The following is a 23,910-nucleotide window of genomic DNA, read 5'->3' on the forward strand; positions in this document are numbered from 1 at the left end:
TTTTAACAATAGCTTAAGCTTTAGATTTTAAAGAAATCATTTTTTTTCACTGTAATAGAAGAGCAGTTAGTTGTCTGCAAGCGTCTGGGTGTCAGGCCTACTTCAGCGTGTGCTCTGCAGACCTGTGCCAGCGTGCTTTGACAGTTGCCAATCATATCTGGTGTCTCTTTAGCGTGCTTTTACAAAGAAAAAAGGTTTCCAGTGTAAGCTAATAGCAGCCAGTCAGTGTCCTTCAAGCGGCTCTGTCAGGCCTTCCTTCAGCGTGTGCCCTGCACAACCCTGCCAGCGTACTTTGACAGTTGCCACTCATATCTGGTGTCTCTATAGAGTGCTTTTACAACCAAAATTTTGTTTCCACTGTAATAGAAGAGCAGTTGCCTGCCTGCCAGCTTCTGTGTGAGGTTCACATTGGATACTGTGCCTACTTGCCCAGTGCCACCACTCATATCTGTTTTAACAATTGGTTAAGCTTTAGATTTAAAATAAATAATTTGTTTTCACTGTATTAGAAGAGCAGTTGCCTGCCTGCCAGCTTCTGTGTGAGGTTGGATGCCTTGCCCATTTGCACAGTCAGTGCCACCACTAATATCTGTTTTAACAATTGGTTAAGCTTTAGATTTTAAATAAATAATTTGTTTTCATTGTAATAGAAGAGCAGTTGCCTGCCTGCCAGCTTCTGTGTGAGGTTCACATTGGATACTGTGCCTACTTGCCCAGTGCCACCACTCATATCTGTTTTAACAATAGCTTAAGCTTTAGATTTTAAAGAAATCATTTTTTTTCACTGTAATAGAAGAGCAGTTGCCTGCCTGCCAGCTTCTGTGTCAGGTTGGATGCCTTGCCCATTTGCACAGTCAGTGCCACCACTCATATAGAACAACAGGGATATTCGGGATACGGCTGAAAGATCTATAATTGAAACATAAAAGTGTACATAGTGTAAATCTACATAGAGTAATTAGTAAGTGATCATGAAATGCACTCACGAGATGTAGATGAAAAGATCGCGTTTCAAAGGTGCCTCCCCCGGTGGTAGTGGGGGGCTGATGCCTTTCTCCACTTGCTTCCGATAGTAGATGAGAAAAACAGGACTTCCAGGTGGTGGAAAAGGTAAAACAATTTATTCGGGGTAGAAAGAAATCCCCCAGCAATAAAAGTAAGAATACAGGCTTAAAAAGAGGTCCTACGCGTTTCGTTCACCAGTTGGAACTTCCTCAGGGACCAAATAAATTAAAATTACATGTGGAAATCACAAGCATAAAAAATACAGCCTACTCCCACCCTCCCACCAGTCCTGTTTTATAGGGCTAATCCCTGAGTTAATTGATAACCATCTGGGCGTTCTCCTTTCTTTCCTTCCTCATTGGTGGAACAGTGGGTCCTCTCCAGCTGATTTCGTTCGGTGTTAGTTGAATTTCCCGGGTTCTATGCCGGCCGAAAACCGGAACCGGAAGTGAACCTTCACTTCCGCGTTCCACTGAGTCATGCGTTCCAGCAGTGGAATTCAAAGAGGTTAGGATGTGTAGTGATGTGGCCATCTAGTGGTCGCCAGAAGAACAGTCCCAGAGAATAGGATTTGTAAATAAATTTGAATCTAACAAGAAAAAACATAATAACATCGGCAGCAAAAAGTGGAAAATAGATTTATGCAACATATATCGCTTATACACCTTGAAAACACAGTTCATATATAATTCGATATTAGAATATATAAATTTGAAAGAAAGAGATAGCAGGGTTACTCTACTAATCTTAATAAATTAAATGCATTGCCTTTAGGTCCCCCTAAATCCCACCCATCTTCACATCTATGTATTTATCGGCCCTTCAGTTCAAATCAACCAAACACATAATGTAAAATGTAACTAATTAATAAATTGCTGGGTGAAGTTTTTTGATGCTTAATTCATTAATTTGTTTATTTGGGCTTTTCTTAATTTTAATCTTCCAGCTGGTTACTTAGAAGATAGTTCCCTATTTTTTAATGCTTAAGTGGGATTGCCATAATTAAGCATATCAAATAAGGGAGCTATCTACTTAACAGCTGCCTAATTTGGAACCCTTAAAGGAGCACTATAGGGTCAGGAACACAAACATGTTGTCACGACTATTAGTGTGGTCCAGCACGCAGAAACTATGTAAACATATACATAGACAAGAAAAGGAAGATAAAAGGACAGAGCGTAAACAGGACCTTAGAATGGCCGGACTAATACGCTAGAGACAGAGAATGGTCAAAGGGAAAGCCGAGGTCAAGGAAGCCAGAAAATACACAATACCATTTACACAAGCCAAGTCAGGGAAACCAGAATTCAGAATTAGTGATGTACCGAACTGTCCGCCGGCGAACAGTTCCCGGCGAACTTAGCATGTTCGCGTTCGCCACGGCAGGCGGACACATGCGCAGTTCGATCCGCCCCCTATTCGTCATCATTGGGCAAACTTTGACCCTGTGCCTCTCGGTTAGCAGACACATTCCAGCCAATCAGCAGCACTCCCTCCCTTCCACACCCTCCAACCTCCCTCCCAGCATCCATTTTCGATTCATTCTGAAGCTGCATGCTTAGGGAGAGGAGGGAAAGTTTAGCTGCTGCTGATTAGATAGGGAAATTGATAGCTAGGCTAGGGTATTCAGTGTCCACTACAATCCTGAAGGACTCATCTGATCTCTGCTGTAAGGACAGCACCCCAAAAAAGCCCTTTTTAGGGCTATAACATCAGGCTGCTTTTTTTTTTTTTTTTTTCCTGTGTAATGTAATTGCAGGTGCCTGCCTGCCAGCTTCTGTGTGAGGTTCACATTGGATACTGTGCCCACTTGCCCAGTGCCACCACTCATATCTGTTTTAACAATTGGTTAAGCTTTAGATTTAAAATAAATAATTTGTTTTCACTGTAATAGAAGAGCAGTTGCCTGCCTGCCAGCTTCTGTGTGAGGTTCACATTGGATACTGTGCCTACTTGCCCAGTGCCACCACTCATATCTGTTTTAACAATTGGTTAAGCTTTAGATTTAAAATAAATATTTTTTTTTCACTGTAATAGAAGAGCAGTTGCCTGCCTGCCAGCTTCTGTGTCAGGTTGGATGCCTTGCCCATTTGCACAGTCAGTGCCACCACTCATATCTGTTTTAACAATAGCTTAAGCATTAGATTTTAAAGAAATCTTTTTTTTTCACTGTAATAGAAGAGCAGTTGCCTGCCTGCCAGCTTCTGTGTCAGGTTGGATGCCTTGCCCATTTGCACAGTCAGTGCCACCACTCATATCTGTTTTAACAATAGCTTAAGCATTAGATTTTAAAGAAATCATTTTTTTTCACTGTAATAGAAGAGCAGTTGCCTGCCTGCCTCCAGCTTCTGTGTCAGGTTGGATGCCTTGCCCATTTGCACAGTCAGTGCCACCACTCATATCTGTTTTAACAATAGCTTAAGCTTTAGATTTTAAAGAAATCATTTTTTTTCACTGTAATAGAAGAGCAGTTAGTTGTCTGCAAGCGTCTGGGTGTCAGGCCTACTTCAGCGTGTGCTCTGCAGACCTGTGCCAGCGTGCTTTGACAGTTGCCAATCATATCTGGTGTCTCTTTAGCGTGCTTTTACAAAGAAAAAAGGTTTCCAGTGTAAGCTAATAGCAGCCAGTCAGTGTCCTTCAAGCGGCTCTGTCAGGCCTTCCTTCAGCGTGTGCCCTGCACAACCCTGCCAGCGTACTTTGACAGTTGCCACTCATATCTGGTGTCTCTATAGAGTGCTTTTACAACCAAAATTTTGTTTCCACTGTAATAGAAGAGCAGTTGCCTGCCTGCCAGCTTCTGTGTGAGGTTCACATTGGATACTGTGCCTACTTGCCCAGTGCCACCACTCATATCTGTTTTAACAATTGGTTAAGCTTTAGATTTAAAATAAATAATTTGTTTTCACTGTATTAGAAGAGCAGTTGCCTGCCTGCCAGCTTCTGTGTGAGGTTGGATGCCTTGCCCATTTGCACAGTCAGTGCCACCACTCATATCTGTTTTAACAATTGGTTAAGCTTTAGATTTTAAATAAATAATTTGTTTTCATTGTAATAGAAGAGCAGTTGCCTGCCTGCCAGCTTCTGTGTGAGGTTCACATTGGATACTGTGCCTACTTGCCCAGTGCCACCACTCATATCTGTTTTAACAATAGCTTAAGCTTTAGATTTTAAAGAAATCATTTTTTTTCACTGTAATAGAAGAGCAGTTGCCTGCCTGCCAGCTTCTGTGTCAGGTTGGATGCCTTGCCCATTTGCACAGTCAGTGCCACCACTCATATCTGTTTTGACAATAGCTTAAGCTTTAGATTGTAAAGAAATCATTTTTTTTCACTGTAATAGAAGATCAGTTAGTTGTCTGCAAGCGTCTGGGTGTCAGGCCTACTTCAGCGTGTGCTCTGCAGACCTGTGCCAGCGTGCTTTGACAGTTGCCAATCATATCTGGTGTCTCTTTAGCGTGCTTTTACAAAGAAAAAAGGTTTCCAGTGTAAGCTAATAGCAGACAGTCAGTGTCCTTCAAGCGGCTCTGTCAGGCCTTCCTTCAGCGTGTGCTCTGCAGAACTGTTCCAGTGCACATTGCCAATCATATCTGGTGTCTCTATAGCGTGCTTTTAAAACCAAAATTTATTTTTCACTGTTATAGATTGAATAGCAGTTACTTGTCTTCAAGCAGGTGTCTCAGGCCTACAGTGTGTGCTCTGCAGAACTGTTCCAGTGCACATTGCCAATCATATCTGGTGTCTCTATAGCGTGCTTTTAAAACCAAAATTTATTTTTCACTGTTATAGATTGAATAGCAGTTACTTGTCTTCAAGCGGGTGTGTCAGGCCTACAGTGTGTGCTCTGCAGAACTGTTACAGTTCACATTGCCAATCATATCTGGTCTCACAGTAGCTTGCACGCATAGTACCACTAATCCCCAAAAAAATGACAGGCAGAGGCAGGCCACCCCGCAGGGGCCGTCGTGGTGCTGTGATTCCCTTTTGCCCTAGAATAATGCCCAGTTTTCAGAAGCCACGTACCCTGAACTTTAAAAGTTCTGAGGACATAGTTGACTGGCTAACACAGGACACCCAATCTTGTACATCCTCCGCTCGAAACCTTGACGCACCATCCTCCTCCAGCTTAGCTTCAGGCACCTCTCAAGATACCACTCACCCGCCTGCCGCCACCACCAAAACTAGCACCACAGCCGCTTTACTTGGTATGTTAGAGGAGTTATTCACACACCCGTTTGAAGAAATGAGTGATGCGCAACCATTATTGCTAGAGGATGTAGATAACAGAGATATGTCTCAGGCAGGCAGCATTAAACACATGGAGGTACGGTGTGATGATGATGATGTTGTACCCGCTGCTGCTTCCTTTTCTGAGTTGTCAGATACAAGCGAAGCGGTTGATGATGACGATGCGTCCATGGATGTCACGTGGGTGTCCGCTCGGCAAGAAGAAGAACAGGGCGAAAGTTCAGATGGGGAGACAGAGAGGAGGAGGAGACGAGTTGGAAGCAGGGGGGGGGTCGTCGCAAGGAGCTAGTGGCACAGTCAGACAGCATGCATCGGCACCCGGGGTCAGCCCGACAGCACGCCAATCAACGCATGCTGTGTCCACCACCAGAATGCCGTCATTGCAGAGCTCAGCAGTGTGGCATTTTTTTGTGTGTCTGCCTCTGACAACAGCGATGCCATTTGCAACCTGTGCCAAAGGAAACTGAGTCGTGGGAGGTCCAACACCCACCTAGGTACAACTGCTTTGCGTAGGCACATGATCTCACATCACAAACGCCTATGGGATCAACACATGAGTACAAGCAGCACGCCTACTCTAAGCCGCCATCCTCCTCCTGGTCAGCATCTTCAGCCACGTCAACCACTGCTGTCCTTCTTGCCCCCTCTCAACCATCCGCCACTCCGTCTCCCGCCTTGAGCAGTTCCCGCTCATCTGCCCACAGTCATGTGTCTGTCAAGGACATGTTTGAGCGTAAGAAGCCAATGTCACCAAGTCACCCCCATGCCCAGCGTCTGACAGCTGGCTTGTCCGAACTATTAGCCCGCCAGCTTTTACCATACAATCTGGTTGAGTCTGAGGCGTTCAAAAAATTTGTAGCTATTGGGACACCGCAGTGGAAGGTACCCGGCCGGAATTTCTTTTCACAAAAGGCAATCCCCAACTTGTACTCGATTGTGCAAAAGGAAGTCATGGCATGTCTGGCACACAGTGTTGGGGCAAGGGTCCATCTGACCACTGATACCTGGTCTGCAAAGCATGGTCAGGGCAGGTATATCACCTACACTGCGCATTGGGTAAACCTGCTGACGGCTGACAAGCAAGGAATGCGTGGCATTGCAGAGGAGTTGGTGACACCGCCACGAATTGCAGGCAGTCCTGCTGCCACCTCCTCTACTCCTCCTACTCCATCCTCTTCCATAACCTCCTCGGCTGAGTCCTCTTGTGCCGCTGCTTCTTGCTCCTCATCAACGGCACCCCCCAGCTCCCCAGGTACTATTCCACATCCCGGATACGGCAGTGTCACGCCGTCTTGGGTTTGACTTGCTTGAAAGCAGAGAGTCACACCGGACAAGCACTCCTGTCCGCCCTGAACGCACAGGTGGAAAAGTGGCTGACTCCACAGCAACTGGATATCGGCAAAGTGGTGTGTGACAATGGAAAAAATTTGATAGCGGCATTGAAGTTGGGCAAGTTGACACATGTGCCGTGCATGGCACATGTGTGTAATCTGATCGTACAACGCTTTGTGCATAAGTACACAGGCTTACAGGACGTCCTGAAGCAGGCCAGGAAGGTGTGTGGCCATTTCAGGCGTTCCTACACGGCCATGGCTCACTTTGCCAATATCCAGCGGCGAAACAACATGCCAGTGAGGTGCTTGATTTGCGGCAGCCCTACACGTTGGAATTCAACACTCCTAATGTTCGACCGCCTGCTCCAACAAGAAAAAGCTGTTAATGAATATTTGTATGACCGGGGTGCTAGGACAGCCTCTGGGGAGCTGGGAATTTTTTTGCCACGTTACTGGATGCTCATGCGCAATGCCTGTAGGCTCATGCGTCCTTTTGAGGAGGTGACAAACCTAGTCAGTCGCAACGAAGGCACCATCAGCGACATCATACCATTTGTTTTCTTCCTGGAGCGTGCCCTGCGAAGAGTGCTGGATCAGGCTGTAGATGAGCGTGAAGAGGAAGAGGAAGAGTTGTGGTCACCATCACCACCAGAAACAGCCTTATCAGCATCGCTTGCTGGACCTGCGGCAACGCTGGAAGAGGATTGTGAGGAAGAGGAGTCAGAGTACCTATCTGGTACCCGTGGTGTTGTACGTGGCTGGGGGGAAGAACATACCTTCAATGACATCAGTGAGGAGGAGGAACGGGAAATGAGTAGCTCGGCATCCAACCTTGTGCAAATGGGGTCTTTCATGCTGTCCTGCCTGTTGAGGGACCCTCGTATAAAAAGGCTGAAGGAGAACGACCTGTACTGGGTGTCCACGCTACTAGACCCCCGGTATAAGCAGAAAGTGGCGGAAATGTTACCGAATTACAACAAGTCGGCTGCAACAATACCAAATTTTTCAGGCATGTGTACATGCCTAATTTTTAGGCCTACTGGTGCAGCACTGTGGCTTCAAAAAACAAACCAAAAAAAAATCCTGCAAGATGGCACCAATATACCAGTGGTCTAAGCATCTTCCCACCTTGGCCTAAAAAGGGGAGGTGATTCAACAATTTAAAATCTCTGCCATTTACACGTCCACTGATAGGAGACGCGGAAGGTATTAAACTGATATGAACAATACTCCACTCCTATCAGTAGGTCCGTCCCATTGTGATTTATGCCCCCCACCCACCGCGCAGGGATGGGGGCCGGGGGGGAGGAAAGTAGGCCCCCCCATTGTGATTTATGGCCCCCACCCACCGCGCAGGTGTGGGGGCCGAGGGGGGGAGGACAGTAGGTCCCCCCATTGTGATTTATGGCCCCCACCCACCGCGCAGGGGTTGGGGAGGACAGTAGCTCCCCCCAGTGTGTATCATGGGCTTTGAGGACAGGTGTCAATCCATACCTGCCAAGTGACCCTATGTAGGGGTAACAGTCCCTATTCTGCTCTGTGTCAGTGTGTATCATGGTCTCTGTGGACGGGGAACAGTCTCTATTCTGCTCTGTGTCAGTGTGTATCATGGTCTCTGTGGACAGGGAACAGTCTCTATTCTGCTCTGTGTCAGTGTGTATCAGGGGTTTTGAGGACAGGTGTCAATCCATATCTGCCAAGTGACCCTATGTAGGGGGAACAGTCCCTATTCTGCTCTGTGTCAGTGTGTATCAGGGGTTTTGAGGACAGGTGTCAATCCATATGTGCCAAGTGACCCTATGTAGGGGGAACAGTCCCTATTCTGCTCTGTGTCAGTGTGTATCAGGGGTTTTGAGGACAGGTGTCAATCCATATCTGCCAAGTGACCCTATGTAGGAGGAACAGTCCCTATTCTGCTCTGTGTCAGTGTGTATCAGGGGTTTTGAGGACAGGTGTCAATCCATATCTGCCAAGTGACCCTATGTAGGGGGAACAGTCCCTATTCTGCTCTGTGTCAGTGTGTATCATGGTCTCTGTGGACGGTGAACAGTCTCTATTCTGCTCTGTGTCAGTGTGTATCATGGTCTCTGTGGACAGGGAACAGTCTCTATTCTGCTCTGTGTCAGTGTGTATCAGGGGTTTTGAGGACAGGTGTCAATCCATATCTGCCAAGTGACCCTATGTAGGGGGAACAGTCCCTATTCTGCTCTGTGTCAGTGTGTATCATGGTCTCTGTGGACAGGGAACAGTCTCTATTCTGCTCTGTGTCAGTGTGTATCAGGGGTTTTGAGGACAGGTGTCAATCCATATCTGCCAAGTGACCCTATGTAGGGGGAACAGTCCCTATTCTGCTCTGTGTCAGTGTGTATCATGGTCTCTGTGGACAGGGAACAGTCTCTATTCTGCTCTGTGTCAGTGTGTATCAGGGGTTTTGAGGACAGGTGTCAATCCATATCTGCCAAGTGACCCTATGTAGTGGGAACAGTCCCTATTCTGCTCTGTGTCAGTGTGTATCAGGGGTTTTGAGGACAGGTGTCAATCCATATCTGCCAAGTGACCCTATGTAGGGGGAACAGTCCCTATTCTGCTCTGTGTCAGTGTGTATCATGGTCTCTGTGGACGGTGAACAGTCTCTATTCTGCTCTGTGTCAGTGTGTATCAGGGCAGGGCTTTGAGGACAGGTGTCAATGTTAGGTGATTTCTGCCCTTTATGGATTAAAAGCCTCTCAAAGGTCTGATTGGTCAGAGGGCGACCTCTGACCCAAGAACGTGCGCGTTGACGTCAGTATAAAATCCAGGGGGCGGAGCTAGGTTTAGGCGCAACCACGCGGTCTGCGCCATTTTGGATCCGGGCGCGCCGGTCGGAGGATGCGGAGAGACTGGGCCGGTCGGGCACAGCTTTGCCACGTGGCGAGCGGGCAACCGCAACAGTACCCCCACTCGAAGACCGCCCACCGGGCGGGAAGCACCCGGCTTGAGGGGAAAGCGGTTGTGAAACGACCGGCCAAGACGGGGCGCAGGAACCCAACACTGTTCCTCGGGACCATACCCCTTCCAGTCAACAAGATAGGACAAGATACCTCTGGACATTTTGGAATCCATTACAGAACGAACTTCGTACTCCTCCTGGTCACCCACTACCAAGGGCGGATGAGGTGTGGACATTCTAGTGTATCGATTGCAAGTAAGGGGCTTGAGTAAAGATACATGAAACGAATTGCCAATCCTCATATGGGCAGGAAGTGCCAAGGAATAGGTCACTGGATTGATACGTCGGATGACACGAAAAGGACCTATGTACCGAGGGGCAAATTTCATGGAAGGAACCTTAAGTTTGATATGGCGTGTGGATAGCCACACCTTGTCACCTGGATGATAGACAGGATTGGCACCCCATTTCTTGTCAGCTTGGACTTTCGCACGTATCGAAGCCTTTTGCAGAGCTGAATGAACGGAATCCCAAGTATCATGAATAGATTCTAAACGGGTGTTTAAAGCAGGAATGTCCGTGTCTGAGAACTCAGAAGGGAAAACTGTGGGGTGATCACCCTGATTTACAAAAAGTGGACTATGATTAGAAGATTCATGAGTCGCGTTGTTCCTGGCGAACTCAGCCATGGGTAAGAGCTCATACCAGTTAGACTGATTGGCATTGATAAAACAATGTAAAAGGGATTCTAAAGACTGATTGGCCCTCTCTGCTGCTCCATTTGTTTGAGGATGATTTTCTGACGAAAAGGAGAGTTCGATACCCAATTGTTTACAAAAGGAACGCCAAAACCTAGAAATAAATTGGGTTGCTCTGTCAGACACTATGTTTTTGGGCACACAGTGCAACCGAAAGATCTCTCTATTTGTAATGTCCCATTCTAGTATTAAATGCGGTTATCCACTCGTGACCGTCCTTAATCCTGACTAGGTTGTACGCACTTCTGAGATCGAGCTTAGTGAAGACTTGAGCTCCTTTCAACCTGTCGAATAACTCTGATATAAGGGGAATAGGGTAGGCGTTTATCGTAATCCTATTTAAACCCCTATAGTCTATACAGGGGCGTAGGTCTCCTTTTTTAGAGACAAAGAAGAACCCAACCCCGGGTGAGGAGGACCTACGGATATGACCCTTTCTGAGAGCATCCTTTATATACTCCTCTAAACAAAGATTTTCTTGGGGGGATAGAGCATATACTCCTCCCTTGGGAGGCATAGTACCTGGTAATAAATTTATGGCACAGTCATAGGGTCTATGTGGTGGCAACCCCTCCAACTGGGCCATGTTGAACACCTCCTTTAAATCCAAATACTGCGGCGGTATCTGTGTGGTCAGGGGAGGTGCAATGGGAACATTGATGGTACCAATTGGTTGTGGTATCTGCTTTAAGCAAACACCTTTGCATCTCTCATCCCAACTCACAATCTCTCCTTCAACCCAATCTAAACGTGGATTGTGTTTCAGGAGCCAAGGGAAACCGAGTATTATCGGACATGTAGGTGAAGATATGATTTTAAAAACCATCTCTTCAGAGTGAAGAATACCCACTGAGACAGTGATTGGGAGAGTTTTGTGTGTAATGAAAGGCTGGGTAAGAGGCCTTCCATCAATAGCCTTGACTACTATAGGTCTCTCTTTCTGTCTTAAGGGCAGGAGATACTTTGCAGAGAATTCTTTGTCTAGGAAATTCTCCGCTGCCCCAGAGTCAATCATAGCCTCACACTGTACAGCGGTTTTCTTAAAAGACAAGGTAACTCTGACAAGGAGACGGTTCTTAGTCAATTTAGGGGACATACACATCACAACTAAGGTCGGTCCCCGTACGTGCCTTAGGTGTGTAAGTTTTCCGGCCGAACCGGACATGAAAATCTTTGATGTCCCTTCTTGCCGCAATACATACATAACCCTTCATTACATCTGTGTTGTCTCTCTGCCTCAGTGAGTTTAGCAATACCCAATTGCATGGGTTCAGGTTCTGGAGGTGGAGCTTGGCTAATCACCACTGGGTTAGAGAAACGAGGGGCTATGGACAAGTTAGGACGTCTATTACGTTGTTTGTTTTTCTCTCTTTCTCTGAGCCTGTTATCGATATCTATCATGTACGCAATAAACTCATTGAGATTAACCGGAAGGTCTCTAGCTGCGCTGCGGTCTCGTCTTATATAGACCTTCAGAGAAGGCAGCCACCAAACCACTATTAGTCCAGTTAACCTCGGACGCCAGTGTTCTGAACTCTATGGCGTAATCGGTTACAGAGCAACTGCCTTGTTTTATCCTTACAAGGGCTTTGGCAGCAATCTTTTCTCTGCCTTTAGGTTCAAAAGTATCCTTAAACTCTCCCATAAGGGGTTAGCCCAGGTTAAGGCCTTTCCTGTTAATTGGTTCATCAGATAGTCCATTTTCGATCTATCTGTAGGGAATGAACTGGGGGAAGCTTCGAAGTGGTACTAAATTTGGTTTAAAAAAACACTAAATTCTTTGGAATCACCTCCATAACGAGGGGGAGGTGAAAGGGTTATGGACGGTAAATAGGCAGTCCTCTGGAGCAAGGTCTGAAATGCCTGAGCAAATTGGTCTAACCTGTGGTCCATATCCTCCACCCTATTCTCACAAGCAATCATATGTTTGCATAGTTCTGCAGGATCCATGGCCCTGTCGTAATGTCACGACTACTAGTGTGGTCCAGCACACAGAAACTATGTAAACATATACATAGACAAGAAAAGGAACATAAAAGGACAGAGCATAAACCGGACCTTAGAATGGCCAGACTAATACGCTAGAGACAGAGAATGGTCGGAGGATGCGGAGAAGCGGCTGTCGGCTCGCTGGTGAGCAGGTAAGCTTGTGCCGTCGGCTAGACTGTGCCGGTCGGGCACAGCTTTGCTATGCGGCGAGCCGGCAACCGCAACAGTACCCCCACTCGAAGACCGCCCACCGGGCGGGAAGGAACCGGCTTGAGGGGAAAGCAGTTGTGAAACGACCGGACAAGACGGTGCGCATGAACCCGGTCAGCAGGCAGGGACGGCGCTACCATAAGGCGGCCCAGGCCGCCGCCTTAGGGCGCACCGGCCCTGGGGGCGCAAAATCAGGCTGACCGGAAGGAGGGAAGCGCACTGCGCTCCCCTCCAACCAACGACCTGTTGTAGCGTGGCCGAGCGCCCGGTTCTGTGGGCGCGCGAGGGAGCACTCTCCCATGTGTGCTTCCTCTTCAGCTCCCTCGCGCGCCGCATACTGATACCGGAGCCGGAAGATGACGTCATCTTCCGGCGCCGGCATCCCTACGCGGTGCGCGAGGGAGCTGAAGAGGAAGCACACATGAGAGAGTGCTCCCTCGCGCCCGCCCGGGAGCCAGTCAGCAAGTCAGCCAGCCAGCCAGCCAGCTAGCCAGCCAGGGAGGGAGCCAGCCAGCCCAGGAGCCCAGCAGCACCACTGGACCCCAGGGAATCCCTTCAGCACTCCAAAAAGGTAAGGAGGCTGAGGGATTAAATAAAAAAAAAAAACATGTGTTAGTGTGAGTGTTAGTGTGTGTGTGTGTCTGCTAGTGAGTGTCAGTGTGTGTGTCTGCTAGTGAGTGTCAGTGTGTGTGTTTGCTAGTGAGTGTCAGTGAGTGTGTCTGCTAGTGTCAGTGAGTGTGTCTGCTAGTGTGTCAGTGAGTGTGTCTGCTAGTGTGTCAGTGAGTGTGTCTGCTAGTGAGTGTCAGTGTGTGTCTGCTAGTGTGTCAGTGAGTGTGTCTGCTAGTGTGTCAGTGAGTGTGTCTGCTAGTGAGTGTCAGTGTGTGTCTGCTAGTGAGTGTCAGTGTGTGTCTGCTAGTGAGTGTCAGTGAGTGTGTCTGCTAGTGTGTCAGTGAGTGTGTCTGCTAGTGAGTGTCAGTGAGTGTGTCTGCTAGTGAGTGTCAGTGAGTGTCAGTGAGTGTGTCTGCTAGTGTGTCAGTGAGTGTGTCTGCTAGTGAGTGTCAGTGAGTGTGTCTGCTAGTGAGTGTCAGTGTGTGTCTGCTAGTGAGTGTCAGTGAGTGTGTCTGCTAGTGAGTGTCAGTAAGTGTGTTACTGTGTGTCTCTTACTGAGTGTGTTTGTGTGTGTATTAGTGAGTCTGTTTGATGTCTGTTAGTGAGTGTGTGTTTGTCAGTGAGAGTGTATGTTTTGTAAGTGAGTGTGTATGTATGTCTGTCGCTGAGTGTGTCTGTCAGTAAATGTGTGTGTCTGTTAGCTGGTGTGTATGCATCTGTTCGTGAGAGTGTGTGTGTGTCTTCAGCACTTACCTTTCTCTAGCGCCGGACTCCCTTGGCGCTGGGGATCCCTCCGCCTCTCAGCTCCGAATGCTCTTGCCGCGCACGCATTCAAACCGCCCATAGGAAAGCATTACTCAATGCTTTCCTATGGACGTTCAGTGTTTTAGAATAGCGGAAGCTCCTCTAGCGGCTGTCAGTGAGACATCCACTAGAGGCTGGATTAACCCTCGGTGAAACATAGCAGTTTCTCTGAAACTGCTATGTTTTCAGCTGCAGGGTTAAAACTAGAGGGACCTGACACACAGACCACTTCATTGAGCTGATGTGATCTGGGTGTCTGTAGTGGTCCTTTAATTGTGTGTGCATCTGCATGCACTGGCGTACATACCGCGGTCGCAGGGGTCACAGCCCTGCAACCCCTGCGACCAGGTGCCCGCCGCCATGTGTTGGAGGGGGCGAGGATATGAATGACATCATATTCCTGCTCCCTGTGTACCACACAGCACGGCTGGCGCCCTGTGATGGGGCTGGGCTGCAGGACAGGACTCCAAGGAGCCAGACAGCATGCATCCAGGGGACAAGATTGAACTGATGTAAGTATGTAATTGTGTATGTCTCTGTATGTGTATATGTCTCTGTATGTATGTATGTATGTATGTATGTAGGTCTCTGTATGCCTGTATGTCTTTGTATGTATGTTTCTGTATGCATGTATGTGTCTGTATGTTTCTGTATACCTGTATGTCTCTGTATGTACAAATGTATGTGTCCGTATGCCTGTATGTCTCTGTATGTACAAATGTATGTGTCTGTATGCCTGTATGTCTTTGTACGTATGTGTCTGTATGCCTGTATGTCTCTGTATACCTGTATATATGTATGTGTCTGTATAACGGTATGTCTCTGTATGCGTGTATGTGTCTGTATGCCTGGATGTCTCTGTATGTATGTTTCTGTATGTCTGTCTATGTATGTATGTATGTATGTGTCTGTATGACGTATGCCTCTGTATGTATGTCTATATGCCTGCATGTATGTCTCTGTCTGTGTCTGTATGTCTCTGTATGATTATTTCTGTGTTTGTATGAACCTTATTTTAAACGAGGGTGGGGGGCACCAAAATGCATCTTCGCCTGTGTAACTAAAAATCCTAGCACCGGTCCTGTCAGCAGGAACCCAACAACGTTCCTCGGGACCATACCCCTTTCAGTCAACAAGATAGGACAAGATACCTATGGACATTTTGGAATCCATTATAGAACGAACTTCGTACTCCTCCTGGTCACCCACTACCAAGGGCGGAGGAGGTGTGGACATTCTAGTGTATCGATTGCAAGTAAGTAGCAGGGTTACTCTACTGATCTTAATAAATTAAATGCATTGCCTTTAGGTCCCCCTAAATCCCACCCATCTTCACATCTATGTATTTATCGGCCCTTCAGTTCAAATCAACCAAACACATAATGTAAAATTTAACTAATTAATAAATTGCTGGGTGAAGTTTTTTGATGCTTAATTCATTAATTTGTTTATTTGGGCTTTTCTTAATTTTAATCTTCCAGCTGGTTACTTAGAAGATAGCTCCCTATTTTTGTATGCTTAAGTGGGATTGCCATAATTAAACATATCAAATAAGGGAGCTATCTACTTAACAGCTGCCTAATTTGGAACCCTTAAAGGAGCACTATAGGGTCAGGAACACAAACATGTTGTCACGACTACTAGTGTGGTCCAGCACGCAGAAACTATGTAAACATATACATAGACAAGAAAAGGAAAATAAAAGGACAGAGCGTAAACCGGACCTTAGAATGGCCGGACTAATACGCTAGAGACAGAGAATGGTCAAAGGGAAAGCCGAGGTTAAGGAAGCCAGAAAATACACAATACCATTTACACAAGCCAAGTCAGGGAAACCAGAATCCAGAATAACCAGGGAAAAGCCAAGATCAGGATATCAGGAAATCAGATTCACAAATATAAAGCACTCTCAGGAAACCAGGAACAGGAAACCACGACAGGGCAAGGTACTGGAGTGAGCTAAGGATTTAAATATCCCTCTCAAAGGTCTGATTGGTCAGAGGGCGACCTCTGACCCCAGAACGTGCGTGCGCGTTGATGTCGTGACGTCACGTCAGTATAAATTTCGGGGGCGGAGCTACGTTTAGGCGCGACCACGCGGTCAGCGCCATTTTGGATCTGGGCGCGACGTTTGGAGGATGCTCACCGGTGAGCAGGTAAGCTTGTTCCGTCGGCTAGACTGTGCCGGTCGGGCACAGCTTTGCCACGCGGCGAGCCGGCAACCGCAACACATGTATTCCTGACCCAATAGGGTTAAAACCACCGTCCTGCCCCCGCCCCTTCATGCATCCCTAAATATAGTATAATCTTACTTATATAAGTCTGCAGCTATGCACTTTGTCCCCGTTTCCTTTAGATCTGCCCACTGCCTGCTGACATCAGCAGAAGTGGTAGCCTGCTTCTATCACAATGCTTCCCCATAGGATTGGCTGAGACTGACAAAGAGGCAGATCAGGGCAGAGCCAGCACAATTCAAACACAGCCCTGGCCAATCAGCATCTCCTCATAGAGATGAATTGAATCAATGCATCTCTATGAGGAAAGTTCAGTGTCTGCATGTAGAGGGTGGAGACACTGAATGTTTGGATGCATTTTAGGCAGCCATGACCCAAGAAGGATTTCTAACAGCCATCTCAGGAGTGGCCAGTGAAGTTATCACTCGACTGTAAAGTAAACACTGCATTTTCTCTGAAAAGACAGTGTTTACGGCAAAAAGCCTGAAGGTAATGATTCTACTCACAAGAACAAATTCAATAAGCTATAGTTGTTCTGGTGACTATAGTATCCCTTTAAGTATGGCAATCCCACATATTTATTATAAACTGCTAAAAAGATCAAAAGTATTTAAAAAGAGCTTTTTTAAATCTTGTTCTTCCAGATGCTTATTAGACTATATAGCTACCTAATATGGTGGCATTATGTGGAATAGCCATATATAAGGAAACAAAAAGGAAACTACTAAACACAACATGCAAGCTGTGAAATCAGTGCAGAGAAATTCCAACAGCCCCCTTGACTGCTCCACAACCACTGACAAGACATTGGCAGAGCAGCCATCTGAGGCTTGGAACCTGAACCAACAATGTGCCAGTAGGTAGATGCCTGCTCTGGTCGAAGGGGTTGCACCCCTATGACACCTCTCACTCAGAGTAGAAGTTTATTTACACTTTTGCTTGGAAGCTCACACATGTCTGATCAAAAACCCCTCTCAATACCTGTGTGTCAGGGAATGTCTATAAAAATTCTACAGTATGTTTACTTCTCCCTGGAGAGGTTAATATTTAATATGCTCCCACAGAAAATTAATTCCTTACTTGTTGCAATCGTTCACAAAGCCATACCATAGAATAAACTAAATGCCCCCTTACTCTCTTAATAAAAAACAAACAAACAAAAAAATATATTTTTCTTTTTGAATAAGCTAAACAGTCTTCTAATAAAGACATCAAAGCCCAAAAGAATCTCCAGTGTTGAAAATCCAAAGTTAACTTGTGGACTACTTTTTCCTACAGTGAATCCAATCAGTACTACAAACTACCCCATTTTATTTGCAAAGATATCTTTAACCCCTTAAGGACACATGACATGTATGACATGTCATGATTCCCTTTTATTACAGAAGTTTGGTCCTTAAGGGGTTAAGGGCAGCCCCTTGCTGAGTCTGTGTTAGACTTCTTTAATCTATAAACTGTATAATCACTTTAATTAAGAATAATTATTCACTAATTACACCCAATCAATAATGCACTAATCAATAAACATGAGAACTTGTCTAAAGCAATACTCTATACTAGCATTAAATTAAATACAAATATAACACTTTATAAACTATATAAACTTTTTCTACCTGACTCACCATATGTACTTGTTTATTTGTCTATATATAAGTCGCAGACAGAGACTAAACAAGTTGAATGTGAGCAATAGTAGCTACTTCTCTTTCCCATAACATAAATATTATAACATTTTGTTGATGGAAAATATTTCAGCAGCTTAAACCCTAGAGAGATTTCTAGGAAGTATATTCCTTGACAGCACCAAACTATATTAGTTCCACAGAAATGATTAAATAGATTTATGAATTGTCTGTACTTTATAATGCAATCTAACCAGTTTTCCAGACATGTTTACCATTACTCCTTACATGCAATGAAATATGTTACCGTAACACCATGGCAATATTTATGTGTATGTATTTGAGATATATATATGTTTTATATATATATATATATATATATAGTATCTCACAAAAGTAAGTACACCCCTCACATTTTTATTAAAAAAAAATTATATCGTTTCATGTGACAACACTGAAGAAATGACACTCTGCTAAAGTAGTAAGTGTACAGCCTGTATAACACACAGCCAATAATGTCTAAACCGTTGGCAACAAAAGTGAGTACACCCCTAAGTGGAAATGTCTAAATTGGGCCCAAAGTTTTAGAGGCATATTTATTCTAAACTGTTAAAAAGATCAAAAGTATCTAAAAAGAGTTTTTCTTAAAAACCCATGCTCTCATGGGCATGGAATTAACCAGAGCTTCACAGGTTGCCTCTGGAGTCCTATTCTACTCCTCCATGACGACATCATGGAGCTAGTGGATGTTAGAGACCTTGCGCTTCCCCACCTTCCATTTGAGGATGCCCCACAGATGCTCAATAGGGTTTAGGTCTGGAGACTTGCTTGACCCGTCCATCACCTTTACCTTCAGCTTCTTTAGCAAGGCAGTGGTCGTCTTGGAGGCTTGTTTGGGGTCGCTATCATGTTGGAATACTGCCCTCCGGCCCAGTCTCTGAAGGGAGGGCATCATGCTCTGCTTCAGAATGTCACTGTACATGTTGGCATTCATGGTTCCCTCAATGAACTGTAGCTCCCCAGCGCCGGCAGCACTCCTGCAGACCCAGACCATGACACTCCCACCATCATGCTTGACTGCAAGAAAGACACACTTGTCTTTGTACTCCTCACCTGGTTGCCGCCACACACGCTTGACACTATCTGAACCAAATCAGTTTATCTTGGTGTCATTAGACCACAGGAAATGGTTCCAGTAATCCATGTCTGCTTGTCTTCAGCAAACTCTTGCCAGGCTTTCTTGTGTATCATCTTTAGAAGAGGCTTCCTTCTGGGACGACAGCCATGCAGAACAATTTGATGCAGTATGTAGCGTATGGTCTGAGCACTGACAGGCTGACCCCCCACCCCTTCAACCTCTGCAGCAATGCTGGCAGCATGCATACATCTTATTCCCAAAGACAGCCTCTGGATATGACGCTGAGCATGTGCACGCAACTTCTTTGGTCGACCATGGTGAGGCCTATTCTGAGTGGAACCTGTCCTGTGCAACTGCTGTATGGTCTTGCCCACCGTGCTGCAGCTCAGTTTCAAGACCATACTTTGAATATACTCCATTGACTACAACCCTCTGTTGCCTGTCACTCGGCCACTGCCTTACCCGTTCAACAATATTGGAATCCAAACTTAAAGATTGCAGTTTAATTATATGCCTTCTATGTGCAACCATGTCAAAAGCCTTACTGAAATCTAGGTAAGCAATGTCTACTGCACCACCCTGATCTATTATTTTAGTTACCCAATCAAAGAAATCAATAAGATTAGTTTGGCATGATCTCCCTGAAGTAAACCCATGTTTACTCTGATCTTGAAATCCATGTGATTTTAGATGTTTAACAATCCTATCCTTTAACATGGTTTCCATTACTTTGTCCACTACTGAAGTAAGGCTTATTGGCCTATAGTTGCCCGACTCCTCCCTACTAACTTTCTTGTGAATGGGCACAACATGTGCTAACTTCCAATCTTCTGGGACTACTCCTGTTAACAATGATTGGTTAAATAAATCTGTTAATGGTTTTGCTAGTACACCACTAAACTTTTTTGATAACTTTGGGTGTATTCCATCAGGACCCATTGACTTATTTGTCTTTACTTTTGACAGTTGAAATAGAACCTCTTCCTCTGTAAACTCACATGTAACAACTTACTAATTTGTCCTTTTTCCTAACTGAGGTCCATTTCCTTCATTTTAATTTGTAAATACTGAACAAAAATATTCATTGAGGCAGTCATCTAATCCTTGTTTTACTTTCATTTTCTCATTTATGTATCTAAAAAAATGTTTTGTCCCCTTTTTTTTACTGACTGTGCTATTTTCTCTTCTCTGTGTGATTTGGAAGCTCTTATAAATTGCTTAGCATCTTTCTGCCTAATCATATAGATCTGTCTATCTTCCTTTTTTTTTATAATTACTAAACAAAAGCTAACTTTTTGATTTTAACTATTTAGGCCTCTTCTGCAGAGTACCTCAGTGGTTTCTTAAATTTTTTGCTTTTACTGACAATCCTAATGTAATTTTCTGTTGCCTTCAGCAGTGCAACTTTTAAATAATCCCATTTCTCTTGGACTCTATTTAAACTGCTCCAGTCTTATAATGACTCCTTTACCCATATTCTAATTTCCAGACACCATCATTAACTTACTTGGTATCCAACTAGATCTCATTTCCATGCAGGCCAGCTTACCCAAAGACATAGTAAACCACATACTCACATGCATAGAACAATACCTTTACTTAGGTTCTTGCAATCAGAAAGAATTGCAATCGCTATTAGGTTCTCTAAATTTTGCAATGAGGATCATTCCCCAAGGTTGTTCATTCATATCTCAATTGTTATGTCTTTTTCCCTACTTTATTAATGATGCCCAAGCCACAGAATACCAGCTTAGGTTGCATAGGATCTTAATTACGTGGAACGGAAGAAACATGTTTCTTCCTGAAATTTCTGAGAATTCACCAACTATATGTACAGACACTGTGGCTACCACAGGCTTTGAAGCCATATATGGTAATAAATGGCTTTGGAGTAGTTGGCCAGCAGAAGTCCTGAATATTGAAGGTTTCTCCACTACCTCAGCACTATTCAAGATATACTCAATAGTAGTGACAAAACAAAGAAACAGGAAATAAGTAATATAGATACTATATACAGGTGGATAATAAGATATAGTCCAAATGACTTAACACTAGTCCAATGTAGTGTAATCCACAGTGGTAGGGAGAGTTCTTGTAGAGCAGCAGATTGGGTAGTTCGTCACGAGTGTAAGCTTGAAATTCAGTAGAACATATGGAAAGAGAAACAGAAAGACGGAAATCCAATGGTGCAGTAGGTAGATAAACTTGGGTATTGGAATAATAATAATAAGGTACTACTCACAATTTCCAGAGCTAAAATCCAGCTCTGGTATGGAATGCGTGAAGTTGAATAATCCCCACTCAAGGATATATGTAGTGTAACCAGTAATGCAGTAGTCCAACAGTGGTGTGGTTCCAGCCAAAAGTAAAAAGAATAAAATATATAGTGCCCACTGTATCTTGCTATAGTAGAAGAATAAAAGTATGAAACGTACTCACAGTGTGTTGAGCAGGCTCACTGCTCGATGTACAGCGCATGGGTGGTACAATCCCCACCTAAGGATTCCTTAAGCTTCCTTTGGGCGATGAATATCAATGTAGTCGGGTTAAGAGTAAAATAAAATAATATGGAATATGGCAACCAAGGTATTCAGAGCCCAAAAATCCTTTAATATAACAAAATAAAATACTTTTTTTAGACGCGTTTCGCCTAAACAGGCTTCTTCAAGAAGAAAATAATGCTACCTGTACCATATACACACAACTATTTTCCTGTGGCATCTTAGCGCTGATCCTATTCTGACCCTTTTTATACTCAATAGTAGTGGCTGCAGTGCTTGGGGCCATCTGTGGTCAGGACATTTGATCTGTTGCTTTTCAGATAACCAGTCCATGTGCTACATTATAAATAAATGGCGCTCATCATCTTTAACCATATTGAAATTCCTTAGGAGGTTAACTTGGTTGACTGCTTGTAACCAATTTTTCTTGTCATGCATTCATGCACGAGGTGTTAATTATATTGCTGCTGACAGATTGTCTCAGATTCAATTTCAGGCATTTCACCAAGCCCTGCTCACGGCTACACGAGTAGCCACGGCCGACCCTCGTTTTCGAACCTGATCATGGATTAGATATCCTATTACAACACAGTCGAAAGTTGTCACAATTGGCTCTCTCTGTCAACACACAAAGAGAATATGATAGAGCTTTAGTTTTATTCAAAAGATTCATCTTGGAACACAACATTACTCATCCTTTCTATTAGGTATTGCTTCCTTTTGCCATCTCAAACTTCAATTTTCATACAACGCCATTAAATTATACCTAACAGGAATAAAACATTGCATGTTAAACCTTTGGCCAAACAATCATAGTTTCAAACAATCATAGTCCTTATATCAGATTGAAACCATACTCAAAGGCATACAGAAATCAGGTCAACCACAAACACAGTAGAGATTGCCTATCAATAACTACCTATTCCAATCTCTATCAGACATTTTGGATTCAGACCCTTTCGAACCCCTAACTAATCAAGTCATTACGACTGCGATGTACTTAGCATTCTATGGTTTCTTAAGTCCATGCGAATTTACCACTACCACTACATCTAATATACAGCCTTGCCTTAGAAGGTCCCATATCTATAAACAAGCATACTCTCCTTACCTCATACTAAAACAAGTCAAGATTACCTACCAGTAGATATTCTGAACTACCCTACAAACAACAAATGGTGCCCTGTAGCTGTATTAGACTCATATCTTCTTAAACCCTGCAATCACCCCTCACAACCTCACTACACGGATCTGTCCTTACAACTCCAAAATTCATGCTATAAATCAGATCCTTAATTATGCGACTAGGCCTCAATCCTTCCAACTATTCCGGTCACTATGCCATGCTTTAAAAAAAATGTCTGTATAAGTTATGTGTATATTGTTGACTGTATTAAAATTGCATGAATCTATATTTCTGCCATCTTTTATTTACGGTTGTGGTGTGCCAGTCGGTTGTGGCACAGATAGCTCTCTTTCCATGTTTATTTTGTCTTAGTTTAAGTTTACCCACTGTTTATCCTTTCTTTTGTATCATTATGTGATGAACTATTTCCCACCAGCTTGGATAATCCACAGACCAAAAATATACCCTCCTTCCCCCTCCACCTTCTAGACATGTAGCAAGGTCCATATTTAAAGTCCTAGCAAGGCGTTTACCCTAGCTCAACTGCACAATACTAAGCACAGTCCCACAGACCAGATAGTATAGTTAAAGCAATAAAGCAAACAAAGGGGATGGAGCAGCGTTAAATAACTGTACAATGAAAGATAAAAGAGGCAGCTCATCTGAACTTAGGGGATTCCCTCTAAAACCCTAAAAGGAACTCTTCACAAACATATGAGTAAAAGAGGCGGAGTATGTAAATCTCTTTAAAGGCTTCTTTTCTTCTCTTTTCCCACTCTTATACTTTAACCCCTTAAGGACACATGACATGTGTGACATATCATGATTCCCTTTTATTCCAGAAGTTTGGTCCTTAAGGGGTTAAGGAAAAAGAGAAAAGCAAGACATAGTGTTCAACTGTATATATAAAAAGGATAACATTATTAGATTGCACTCAGAAAAAATCAGTGGTTAAAAAGCCCATCAAAATCGTATGGTGTCTTCAATATCCAGGAGGGAGCTGGTACACAATCAGGATAAGAAGCATACGATAGAAAAATAATAAAAACAATGTTAAAATAGCAATATCAAAGGAATCCTGCCTCCCTGATATTGCTATTTTAACATTGATTTTATTAGTGGTTGGATAGAGTAATGGAAATCCAGTCAGCACAGGCCATTCAGGCATCCCTGATGGGGCTCGACATGAAACACATGGAACTTTGACAGCCCTGGTTTGCATATGTGGCTAGAGCGCGCTGGGGCTGGACGACAGGGGCCTGAATAGGGGCTGAGCCTCCTGTTCGGCTGGGACGCTCTTAACCCCACACTCTCCTATGCCTACCTTTCTGCTATCCTCCGACTACCATTTGCTCCCTTCCTCTTCTTTTTTTCCCTTACGTGCCCTGCAGGCACTTCCAGGGGCAT

The sequence above is a fragment of the Pelobates fuscus genome, chromosome 2 (genome assembly GCF_036172605.1).
Source record: "Pelobates fuscus isolate aPelFus1 chromosome 2, aPelFus1.pri, whole genome shotgun sequence".
NCBI lineage: Eukaryota > Metazoa > Chordata > Amphibia > Anura > Pelobatidae > Pelobates > Pelobates fuscus.